Source organism: Octodon degus, unplaced genomic scaffold, assembly GCF_000260255.1.
Source record: "Octodon degus isolate 3935 unplaced genomic scaffold, OctDeg1.0 scaffold00023, whole genome shotgun sequence".
NCBI lineage: Eukaryota > Metazoa > Chordata > Mammalia > Rodentia > Octodontidae > Octodon > Octodon degus.
The window spans coordinates 11,690,050-11,702,144 of NW_004524599.1; the positions used below are offsets into that span (position 1 = coordinate 11,690,050).

The following is a 12,095-nucleotide window of genomic DNA, read 5'->3' on the forward strand; positions in this document are numbered from 1 at the left end:
GAAAAGCAGTGATAAGGAAAAAAAAGGACTAGCTGGTGTTTTACACATTCATGTGTGTGCAGTTTTGTGAGCTCTCTTCTCTTTGGCACAACTGAACTTCAACTGATCTTCTGGCTCAAATAAAAATAGGCACTAGCCACAAGTACATTTTTCAACTGTTCCCTCAAAGAAATAAATAAACCATGCTGATTTGTTAAAGGAGTATTACAGAAGAAAAAATTACAGAAAGAGAAAAAATTGTTTTGACGATGTCAAGTCTAGCAAACCTGAAACAGGTACTACAATAGACTTATCAATTAAGACTGGCTGACTTTCAGCTTGGATGTTTCCTAATTCCTTTATTTATCTGAATAATGAAATTATGTGACAAGTCATTCTCGCCTACTCTTTCTCAGAGAATAATGGTAGCTTTTTACTATTTGCAGATTTCTAAAATGCAAATTAAATTTTTGAAAAAGACCACAGAATCTCACATAACAGTACAACTGCAAATCCATACAGCAAATATAAAAATATCACAGAACTAGCCATTTAGTAAAAAGGAAAGTATTCAGATAATAATGAGGATCTGCACAATTCAGAAATGGAAATGCAGACTTATAGCAGATAGCTTCTGTACAAAGCACTGTTATCAGACTCGGGTTCTCAGAATGTGGCCTATGTTACTCCCACTTTTACAAGGCATGGGGTCTTGCTTCTGTAAATCTATATTCTGAGCTGGTATACAGAAGGGACTGCTACATTAAATATCTTCATGGTGAAGACAAAGGAAGGCAATGAGAATTTGTTGAGCATCTAGTGTGGGCCAAAGGGTCACCATTTGGTCTTTGTAACAGACTTATGAGCAAAACATTACCTCCACTAAAAATCAAGAAACAAGATTGTTAGCCGTATGTACAATCCTTTATCAACTACAGCCAGAAAGGAAGAGGACCAGAAGTTTCAGAAGCACTGTAGAAATATCACCTTTATTTAAACCATTCTTGAAGTGAAAATAAAAGCACACAGGCCTCAGATCTGGTAAATGAGATGTCAAGAAAGGCTAAAAATGTTTAAATATAATCAAACAGTGAACTTATTTGGTGAAATCTTAATGTTATAGCAGAACTGGAGACTTAAGACATTCTACTATGATAAACAGGTTTGTCAATGTTCATTCTCCATGATCCAAAACAAACCTTTCTTCCTTAAAAAAAAATTTCCATTCTTCAGGGAAAATGATGGGCCACTCAAGATACAGATGCCAGAGTAAAAGAGTGTTAAGTGTAATGGCCAAGGAATAGGGGATTATATTTGAATGAGTTTTTTTTTTCTCTTAAAGTTTCAATCTTTGTTAAAGAACAGCTTTCTAAAATATATCAGAGACATGTCTATTTCAAAATACACAGAATACTCAGAAAATCGCTTTTTTTTTTTTTTTTTTTTGGGGATTGAACTCAGGACCCTGTGCTTGCCAGGCAAGCACTCATTCTACTGAACTATCTCCCTAGCCCAGAAAACTGCTTTGGTATTCAAGTATTAGTTGTCAAGAAACTACCAAGTATTCACTGAAAGCCCAACATATATAATGATATACACCTGTATGATGTGTGTATACAGTTATATAGACATATATTTAGCACTGTTCACGTATTGTGCTATATAGAAACCATTTATTTATTTAAGTACCAGAAATTGAACACAGATCCTTGTGCTTACCAGGCAGGTGCTGTGCCACTAAGCTATCCCCAGATCTATATAAACTATTTACATGAACAGTCCAATGATCTCAGTAGGGAGCTGCATGGAAGGCCACTGAACATTTATCTTTTAAGTACAATTAAATGTATTAAGATCTCTTTGTTGTAGATAACAGAAAAAAGATGTTTCTCTGTGTCACACTTAAGCATCAAACTAGGGCTTTGAGTATGCTAGGTAAGAGCACTACCCTCAACCTCCTGAAAATTGTTTTTCTCCTTTTTCATAGAAATATTTCAAGGGCCAGATGCAGAGGCGTGCATCTGTAATCTCAGCTACTCGGGAGGCTGAGGCAGCATTGCTTGAGGAGTTCAGGCCAGCTGTGAGACACGGGAAGAAAGGGAGGGTGGGAAGCAGGGAAGACAGAAGTGCAAGGATGGAAGGAAGAGAAAGAGTAAAGGAAATATCTAGGGAGGCAAATGTTCACATAGTCCTCGGCATGGTGACCCAGAGATTTCATCCTGCAATGAATTTCCTGCCAGGTGAACTAGCACACTCTCCTCCTTCTGTAGAGGAACAAGGCAGCAGAGCCGACAGGCACCAGGCGACTAAGATTCGCGCTGGAGATGGGACTGGCTGAACTTTCTGAGCACTCAGCTCCCCACTGGAGAAGCAGCAGGCAATGGAATTAGTGACATGGTGTCCTCAAGAACCCAGAACTGGATGTGACAAAGTTCGCAGGCCCTTTTGCTTGCTTGCTGGGCAAAAAAGTGACTGTCCTCTGCTCTTGGGGACACTGTCCTACCTTTGCTTCTCTTGTTTGAAGCTGGCCACCTGTTTCAGACACCCAAGTTCAGTTGTGCATGCCAAGGGCTGGCTTCGCCTGAGCATCTGAGAGTAGTATGCTAAATTCAGAGTCTCCATGGTCTCGTTTGTCATGGAGTAGGTCACATTTCTATGCAGCTAAGATTTTCTTCAAGCATAATAGGAACACATAAGCCTCTGTTCTTGAAGACTGTCTGTTATCCAGTAGCATCCTCCGTGCCTGAGTCTCCTATATTTAGCATGGTAAAAATCTTGCTCACTACATTAGGAAACAAAGCCTGTGGCAAAACAACGTGATGTTGTTCCAGGGATTCTCTCTCTCATTGGTACCTTTTGAAAGGCAACTGAAACGAGAATACATCTCTGCTTTTTGCAAAATAACTGGGAAGTTGGTTGTGAAAGCATGCTACCATCAGGGTCTTCATATCTTTAAGCCTCACACAACCCCAAAACTGTCTTTATAGTTTTAAAGCCTATGATCTGCAAAATGAGAAGCAAAGTGGAAACTGATTTCCTGTTTTCCCAAGGCAATTACGGTCTGCAAAAAAATTATTCAAAATACCCACTGCAGAGACAGGATTTCTTCCAACTGATATTTGTTTCTATAATATCCATCAGATACCTCTTTGTGGGCTGGCAAGATAGCTCAGCAGACTAAGCACCTGCTCAGGCAAGTGCGGGGACCAGAGTTTGATCCCTGGTACCACATGCTGTGCCATCTCCGCCCTCGGGCATGCTGAGCCAGCCACCCAAACTGGGCATGGTGGCACATTCCTGTAATCCCAGCAGTGGGGAGGCTGAAAACAGAAGAATTACTATGAGTCTGAGCTGCGTAGTGAGACCCAGTACCAAAAACATAAAACAAAAGAACCAAACAACAACAAAAAAACCCAACAGATATCACTTTGTCCTAACTCTGTGGCCCAGTGCTTTCTGGAATTGTGCGAATTGCAAAGCTCAATGCCCTGTTTCCTACAGTAAGCTCCCCCAGAGGGTGTGCTCTGGCTCAGTCTCCCAAGTTTGTTTTGGAAGACAAGCACTGCTCAATCCAGTTTTAACGTGGGAGCAGTTCATAAAGAGTTCTGGGAAGCGAGAGGCTGGAGCCTCAATGATGTTTCTATAAAACGTGTTATGTACTTGAGGGTAACCTACTACTGTGCTTAGGACCTAAGCTGTCAAAAAAGTTTGGGATGAAGGATGTTTAAACCTCAAAAATGAGAACCTGTAGACAAGGAAGTGGCAATTAAAAAAAATTAGCAAATATTATAGCAGTAATACATTGAAAGCATTTCTCACACAAACTTTCTTAAAATAAATTGCAATTAACACTTTTTTCCTATTTATCAAAATACTTTAAAGGACTGTTATGCCAGTCTGAAGTTAAACATATACTATAGTTCTACCTGCTTGAGAGGCTGAGGCAGGAGGATTGTCTGAGTACAAAAGTTCCAGGCCAGATGGAATAGCACAAAAATACTATCTCAAAAAAACAAAGCAGAACTAACCATAGAAACAAAAATCAAATTTTTAAAAAGTCATACAAATTTATCAGTTATAGTGAAAAAAAAAAAAGCTATAGTGTAAGAAGTTGTTTTACTAGTGCTACAGAGTAAATATTCACACAACTAACTATAACATAATTTAATATGCTACCTCACTCTGTGATACTGACATTACTTGCTAATCCAACAATACTACTGAAATGTTCTCTCATAAAAAAAAGAAGGAAGCTCTATGATAAGTCAGACAGGCCTTAGAAACAAGGATAATGGAGGCATACTCATAAAATGATCCATGGCCAAGAGGAAGTAAGGGGAGGGCTTTATCAGGAATACAAAAGAATATCCTGAAAATTGAGAGTCCTCAGTACTTATGTTGTGAGGTGCATAATGAGGGCTTCTGGTTCTTGGCAACTGAAATTTGGAGGTAGATCCTGGGCCCACCGCACACAGCCAACACTGGAGGCCTGGGCACATCTGCAAGGGCATGCACACAGGGAGGTGAGCATCATGCATGCCCACTAGTGTGGCCTTCTGCACAGAGCTGTGCAGACAGGGAGGGAAGAGAGCCATGCGGCCCTGAATGGCACTGTGTCCAGACCGTGGAATTGAGCCCTTGAGAAGGACAGCCGCGCTCCTCTGTGGTCCAGGGATTGAATGCAGGCTCTCATGCCCACTGAGTGTGTGCAGTCCTGAGCTGCTCCAAAGACTGGGAAGTCTGGGAAGCTACACTACAGGGAATCAGCAATCATAGACGCACTATGCAATCTGTATTCTGGGGGAAAACTGCAAATTAGAGCTTGGAGCCATGCCAGGAGACTTCATGTTTGCCCACAAGAGCAGAGCACAGGTTTTCTGCTTGCTCAGCTCACCAGTGGCCTTTCAGCCCCATGAAGGGCTCCTGGGCACTGCTCAGACCCAGGGGTGCTAGTGGATGCCAACTGGGGGAAACTGGGAGAGAACCGAAGCCAGGGCCACCCGATGCCCTACCCTGTTCCCAGAACCGGCTGCACTGCTCTTCCCAGCTCCCCTTGCACATCCCATGGTGGGTTTGGCTCCTGATTAACAGAACACAGGCATGTGGCTGGCATGAACACAGCTCTGTACCAGACCCGCTGGACAAAGAAGTCCAACTCCACTCTCATGGGCACATTTCTGTGCTTTCACATTTTTATAATTTTGTTTCAAAGATATAGCTTTGTTGACAAATAAAGGTGGCAAATGACTTTCAGTATAAAACCAAAAGTATTCTCTCCATGGAGAGAAAATATTCTCTCAGGCTTTCAAAGAGAGCAAACTGGTCAAGCAGTGGCCGTGACTCATCCACATGGCTGACACTGACAAAGGATCTACAAACTGCGGTAACAAGGTTTCAGGGTAAATCCTGAGGGGATCTGACTGACCTTGGCAGATACAAAAGTTACATTTCTTGTTATATAGGTCTTGCTTTATCTTAGTCTTAACCATCCAGCAGAAGGGCCGGGGAGATAGCTCAGTGAAATAAGCGCTTCCCTGGTAAGTGCAAGGGCCTGAGTTCAATCCCCGGTTCCGAAAAAAAAAAAAAAAAAAAAAAAAGATATGTTAACCATCCAGCAGAAAAGTATAAAAATGAGTATGAAAAGTAAAGCCATATTAATATGCTGAGCTGTAAAAGGCTCAAGTCAACAACTTCTGACATTGCCAGTCCTACGGATAACTCACTACTATTATGGACTACTGGACTGTATCGGATTATTCTGCTGAATTCACGCACCTGCAATATCTAAATGGCGCTCCTAGCAACAAGCTGCTTTGGAAAGGCATGCATTGAGTTAACACTTGTCAAGAAACTAAGATTGTACCTGGAAAGGCCAAAATGGAGCTATCAATGCCCCCTCCTCAAATCTATGTAGGAAAAAAAAAACTCTGGCCATTATCAAACCCGATATTGTTGACAAAGAGGAGAAGATGCAAGACATTATTCTCAGATCTGGGTTCACCATTATTCAGAGAAGAAAACTACATCTCAGCTCAGAGCACTGTAGTAACTTTATGTGGAACAGTATGGGAAAATATTTTTCCCAAATTTAACAGCTTACATGAGTTCTAGACCATTGGTTGCCATGATATTAGGTGGACACAATGCCATCTCTTACTGGAAAGAATGTTTGGGACCAAGTAACAGTTTGGTAGCTAAGGAGACACGCCCAGACAGCCAAAGAGCAATCTATGGCCCAGATGACCTAAGGAACGTGCTGCATGGGAATAAGGACTGGGCTGCAGCAGACAGGGAAATTCGTTTCATGTTTCCTAAAGATTTGGCTAGCTGAGTGGCTGCTGAAAAATAATCCCAACAAGCCTAAACTTTATCATCATCGAATTGCAGAAGAGTTCCAGCCTCTGCCAAAGAATAGTTCATGAACTGTCCTTTTGCAAAAGTGTGCATGAGGCCCTAGATTTAATCCCCATCACCAGAAAGAATGAGGGGGGGGATGAAAAGAGAATAAAAGAAATGTAATTATATATATATATATATATATATAGAGAGAGAGAGAGAGAGAGAGAGAGAGAGAGAGAGAGAGAGCACGCAATGGAATACTCATCTCTGACATACTAAACAACAAAAGGGGATACAATATATGAAGGACCATTTTGAATCTGTATATACAAAATAGGATAGATATACAGCTACCTTTTCTTTATTTAATGAGAAGAAAGATTTGAACTAATAGTATTTAGACAGGGCATTATATACTATGAATAACCATTACGAAGACAATAATATGCAATGTATTAATTATTGAAACTTTCTACTAATTGGTTTTGAAACTGTCTCATTGCTATTTGTTTCTCAATAAAATCAATAAAAAAAACTAAAACCAAAAATATTAAATCCCTAAGGCCTACTTCAAAAAGATTACAAATAATTCCAATATATAACATTCACAAATGAGAAATGTATCTTTGGATAATATCAAGAGCTATATAAAAAAAAATTCAAGCTCATCTCCAAGTTTCTGCATGTATATTCAAACAACATCCAATAAAATTTGGTTGAAGTGGTTGTCCCAAAAGCTATTCTGTGCTCACTATAAAGCAGGAGACCACACTAGCAAGAAGACAGAAACAGTTTAACATTGCAAACAACACTATACAACAGCACAAAACCATGGTGGGAATGGGGAAAAGTACTTTTTTCCTATGTGCATAGGGACAGAGAAGCTCTAAGCATTGTGGCTCAAATACTAGTCAAAAGTGTAGCCTCTGAAGCCAGACAGCCTAAGTTCATCTCTCAGTATCACAAGCCACTCGATCGTTTCCTCATCTGCAAAATGGAGTGTAAAATAAATGAAACTGCAGGGTAGAGCACATAAAAATAAATGCCGACCAGCAAGGACTTGCACAATGTTGCAAACAAACTTGATCTAATAGCACATCTGCTCCCTCTACCCAACAAAAGCAGACCATATTTTCAAACAGATGTAGAAACTGCCCAGGATAGACCACAGGCTAGGTGAAAAAATGAGCCTCGATAAAAGTGGGAGGAGGGCCGGGGAGATAGCTCAGGGGAACAAGTGCTTGCCAGGAAAGCACAAGATCCTGAGTTTGATCCCTAGTACCATACCAAAAAAAAAAAAAAAAAAAAAAAAAAAAAAGTGGGAGGAACAAAAGTACACCAAGTATATACTTTTAACTCTAATGGAATGAAACTAGAGATCAGTGATGGGAATTGCAAATCTGCAGGAATTGATCAACACAATCCTAAACAATCAATGGCTCAAAGAAATTACAAAGGATATTAGATACACTGAATGAATGAAATAGAAAAAACAGAGCCAGGGCTGGTCATGGTAGTGCACACCTATAATGCCAGCACTCAGCAGCATGAGACAGAAGATTACTGGGAGTTAGAGGCCAACCTAGGCTATTTATTGAGCTCAAGGCTAGCCTAAATTACACAGCAAGACCCTATCTCAAAAAACAAAGCAAAACAAAAAACCAGGATTAGGGATTCAGGTTGTGGTAGAGCACCTGCTTAATTCAGGTTGTGGTAAAAGGCCCTGAGTTCAGTTTCTAGCCCAGAGAGACACAGAGACAGAGACAGAGACAGAGACAGAGAAAGAGACAGAGAGAGACAGAGACAGAGAAAGAGACACAGAGACACAGAGACACAGACAGAGAGACAGAGAGAACAAAAATTGACAGGATATAGTATAATATGCAGCTATAAATGCCAGTATTAAAAAAAAGAAATCTTGGTTTTCAAATCAACAATCCAATCTTGTACAAAAGCGGAAAAAGAAAACTTTAAAGCAAGTATAGCTAGGGAATAATGTTTAGTATAGAAAATTAACAGAATAGAACAGAACAACAGTAAAATCAATGAAGGCAAACAGATCCTTTGAGAAGATCAATAAAATTGATGCACATTTATTAGCCTGATTCACTAAGGAACAAAAGAGAAGAATCAAATTACTAAAATTAGGAATGGAAGACAGGGAATTACCACTGAATTTATGGAGTAGAATGGATGGGGGGAGCACTATGAGCACCTGTAATGTCACACAAATTGGTCACTTAAACAAAATGGTCAAAATCGTTGAGAAGACACATATGACTTTGAGAAGAAATAGAAAATTTGGAAAGACCAACAATAAGTAAAATGTTAGTCATTTAAAAACTATCAAGCTGGGTCTGGTGACACACACCTATAATCCTAGCACTCGGAAGGCTGAGGCAGAAGGATCAGAGTCTGAGGTCAGCCTGGGCTATAAAATAAGCTCAAGGCCAGTCTGATCTGCACATGGAGACCCTATCTCAAAAAGACACCCCACCAAATCAAAACCTATCTAGAGAGAAAATTCCAGATGACTTCACTGATCAGTTTAACCATTTAAAGAATTAATACCAACTTGTCACAAAACTTTTTCAAAAACAAAGAAGAAAATACCTCTCACGTCATTCTTTGAGGCCAGTCTTATAAAATGACGATAAAGATACAAGAAAACATGTTCACACAAATCCTTTAACAAAATACAGGAAACCAAATCCATCAACGTTTGAAAATTATTACACACTATAACCTGGTGATACTTATCTTGCAAAAAGGTTGGAACACATGGAACAAAGAACAAAAACAAATTTGACCACAGATGAAAAAAAGGCATCATTTGACCAAATCCTATGTATTTTCTTAATAAAAACATGCAACAAACTGTGACTAGAAAGGAACTTCTTACAACTGGATAAAGGGCATTTATGAAAATGCCCACAACATCTTATTTAATAAAGAAAGGCTGAATGCTTTCTGTTAGAAGACAAAAGTGTCCACACACTTCACTTCAATTTAGCATTGTACTGCAGGTGTGCTCAGGACAAACAGGCAAGAGAAAGAACTAAATGACAGACAGCCTGGCCAGGAATAAGTCCAACTACTTCTACCTGCAAATGCTACAATCTCCTACACAGAGCATCCTAAGGAATTTACTAAATAACTGCAAGAACAAATGGGTAGGTGGGTGGGAGGGACAATAAAACAAAACCAAGGTATGCTAAGCTCCTGCACCTGCTCCCTAAGATAGATGCAAGCTTCATGTACTGTAAAGATATACTAAAAAATAAATGAGGTCAGTTAAAGAAGATGAGATCAATATATCTTTTTAAAAAAATATTTTTAGGTCTTTTTCAGATAGAGTTTTGCTATGCAGTTCTGGCCTTGAACTTGCAATGGTAAGTGAAATTTTTCTCAGAGAAGATATAAAAACTTCTGAGCAAATAGGAAGTCCTTAGCCCAGTGCCTGAACCACAGGAAGACCACTGATGGTTATATAAAATGCACCGCCAGACATCCCTGGCGCAGACAGTAACTTCCTTGTATAAGTATGTTCCATGTGCTTGTCTTCAATCACAGACCATACTTCAAAGTGGAAAATTTCTAGATTCGGAGTGACCAAGCCCAAGAGCAGAAATGCTGGGGCCCAAACAGTTGGTGGACTGGGCACAAACAGCCTTAAGGGGTTCTTCTCACCAGTGTACTACTGCCTTTGCTCATTTGCACAGGAAAGAAGAGGGAGACCACCCCAGAAGCAAAGAGCAAGCCTGCTGGCAGCCAGTGTTGGAAAGGGAAAACAGAATCGACAAAGGATGCTTTGGGAGATGCTGGGGCAAGGAGAACAGGCCTACACAGAGGGCACTGTCATATCAACTGGCCAACATGGTGGTAAAATAACCAAAAGCCAAAATGTAAAGTAGCACAATGACACTAATCACTTCTTACTTTGCACCCAGAAATGCTCAGAAGAGAAGAGGGGCCAGGGGCCAGGTGTGATGGTGTGTGTTCTGTTATCCCAACACTCGGGAGGCTGGGAAAGGAGAATCGCCATGACTTTGAGGCCAGCCGGAGCAAGGTCAGTCCAAACTACACAGTGAGAACCTGCCTCAAACCACTTCCCCCAGAAAGAAAGAAGGAAAGAAGAGATGAGGAGGAAAAAAAATGATCCATCAGGAACTGAAATTTACAAGAAATGAAAAATTGCTTAAATATTCACACCTTTCAAGAAGGCACACTATACCTCAGTTCTAGAAGCTTACACTGAGAAATCTATAAGCTCTAAATTACTGCAGCATTATGTGGACAGCAACTGATAACAGATATTTACTGAATACTTACCATGTGTTGGGAACTGTGTGCTAACTTCATTATGTTCTTATCCTAATCCCAACACACAGCACAAACATACACTCACACACCACAGATAAACTTGTAATTTACAAGGAGCAGTAGAGATGTAAATTCCAATGCATAATTCCCAAATCAGGAAACTGCTATTGTACCAATCTGTCCTAAGTGTGTAATTGCTGGCACATAAAATGAGTCTTAAGTAAACTGGATCATCTTTGTATTTACACATAACCAAATATAATATGTCAATTATAAATAAATTATGTAAAGTTCCTTTTATTTTCTGGTTTTTGAGACAGCATTTCACTATAAAATTCAGGCTGACCTTGGGCTCATCATGTAGCCCAGGGTGGCCTTGAGCTTGCAGTGATCCTCCTCCGTGCTGGGATTACAGATGAGTGTTACCACACCAAGCTGTAAGGTTTCTAAAAAATAAATATACTTAAAAATTGCTCAACCGCTTTCTGAGGTGAAATTTTAACGTGTTTTTTCTCTTTTCCTATAATTTTTCTTTTTTTGTACCAGAAATGGAACTCATGACCTCATTACCTAGTGCAGCTGAGCTATATCCCTTGTCCTCTTATAGGTTCAATGTTCCTAAATATATATATATATATATATATATTTTTTTTTTTTTTTTTTTTTTTTTTTTAATTCCTCCCCACCCCCAGAACTGTGGATTGAACTCAGGCCCTATGCTTGCCAGGCAAGCGCTTATTTTACTGAGCCTTCTCCCTGGCCCATTTTTTTTTTTTTTTCTTTTTTTGCGGAACCGGGGATAGAACTCAGGCCCTTGCGTTTGCCTGGGAAGCACTTATTCCATTGAGCCATATCCCCTGCCCCTGTTCCTAAAATATTTGTATAAAAAGTTCTTTGTTCCTTAAAACATAATGTAATCACTCTAAAATACATTTCTCACTGTTTTCCATCAATCATTGTGGAAAAGTATACTGTATTCTGTCTCATCTCTGAATGAGAATCTTTCTCAGGAAGAAATTCCCTGTTGTCAGATTTTCTTTTTTCCATTTTATCCTATCTTTTCTGAAGCTCCAGAACCAACTTATTTAATTACTTATTCAAAGGTTCCAGAATATTCTCTTTTTGGCACAGTCTGCTAGAAATCTGGTAGGCATATGAAAATATTTTTTAAATGACAGTGGAATGTGAGTACCCCTCCTTGTGGGCATCTCTATGTGTGATAAGCTTCTCACCCAAACTGTAGCCAGCAATGGGTCAACACCTGTTGCACCTCAAAGAAGCCTGAAGGGCCACAGAATCAGCCCACATATTCAGCTGGTGGGGATCTTTCCTACCAGCAGATACCAGAAAACCTGAGACAGTGTGAAGGGGCAAATAAAGCCATCTCTGGACTTTCTCTATGGAAACCAGACCTTGAGAACCCCCAAGTCTTCACATGAGGCTTCCATGGCTCT

The 12,095-nt window shown here is 40.0% G+C and overlaps 1 protein-coding gene and 1 pseudogene across 1 annotated transcript in view; one reads left to right on the forward strand and one right to left on the reverse strand.

Moving 5' to 3' along the window:
- The window catches only part of Rreb1 (ras responsive element binding protein 1), a 131,338-nt gene that overhangs the window by 41,742 nt on the left and 77,501 nt on the right, over positions 1-12,095 (reverse strand). The gene's annotated exons all lie outside the window — the stretch shown is intronic.
- Positions 5,857-6,449, forward strand: LOC111815871 (annotated as a pseudogene).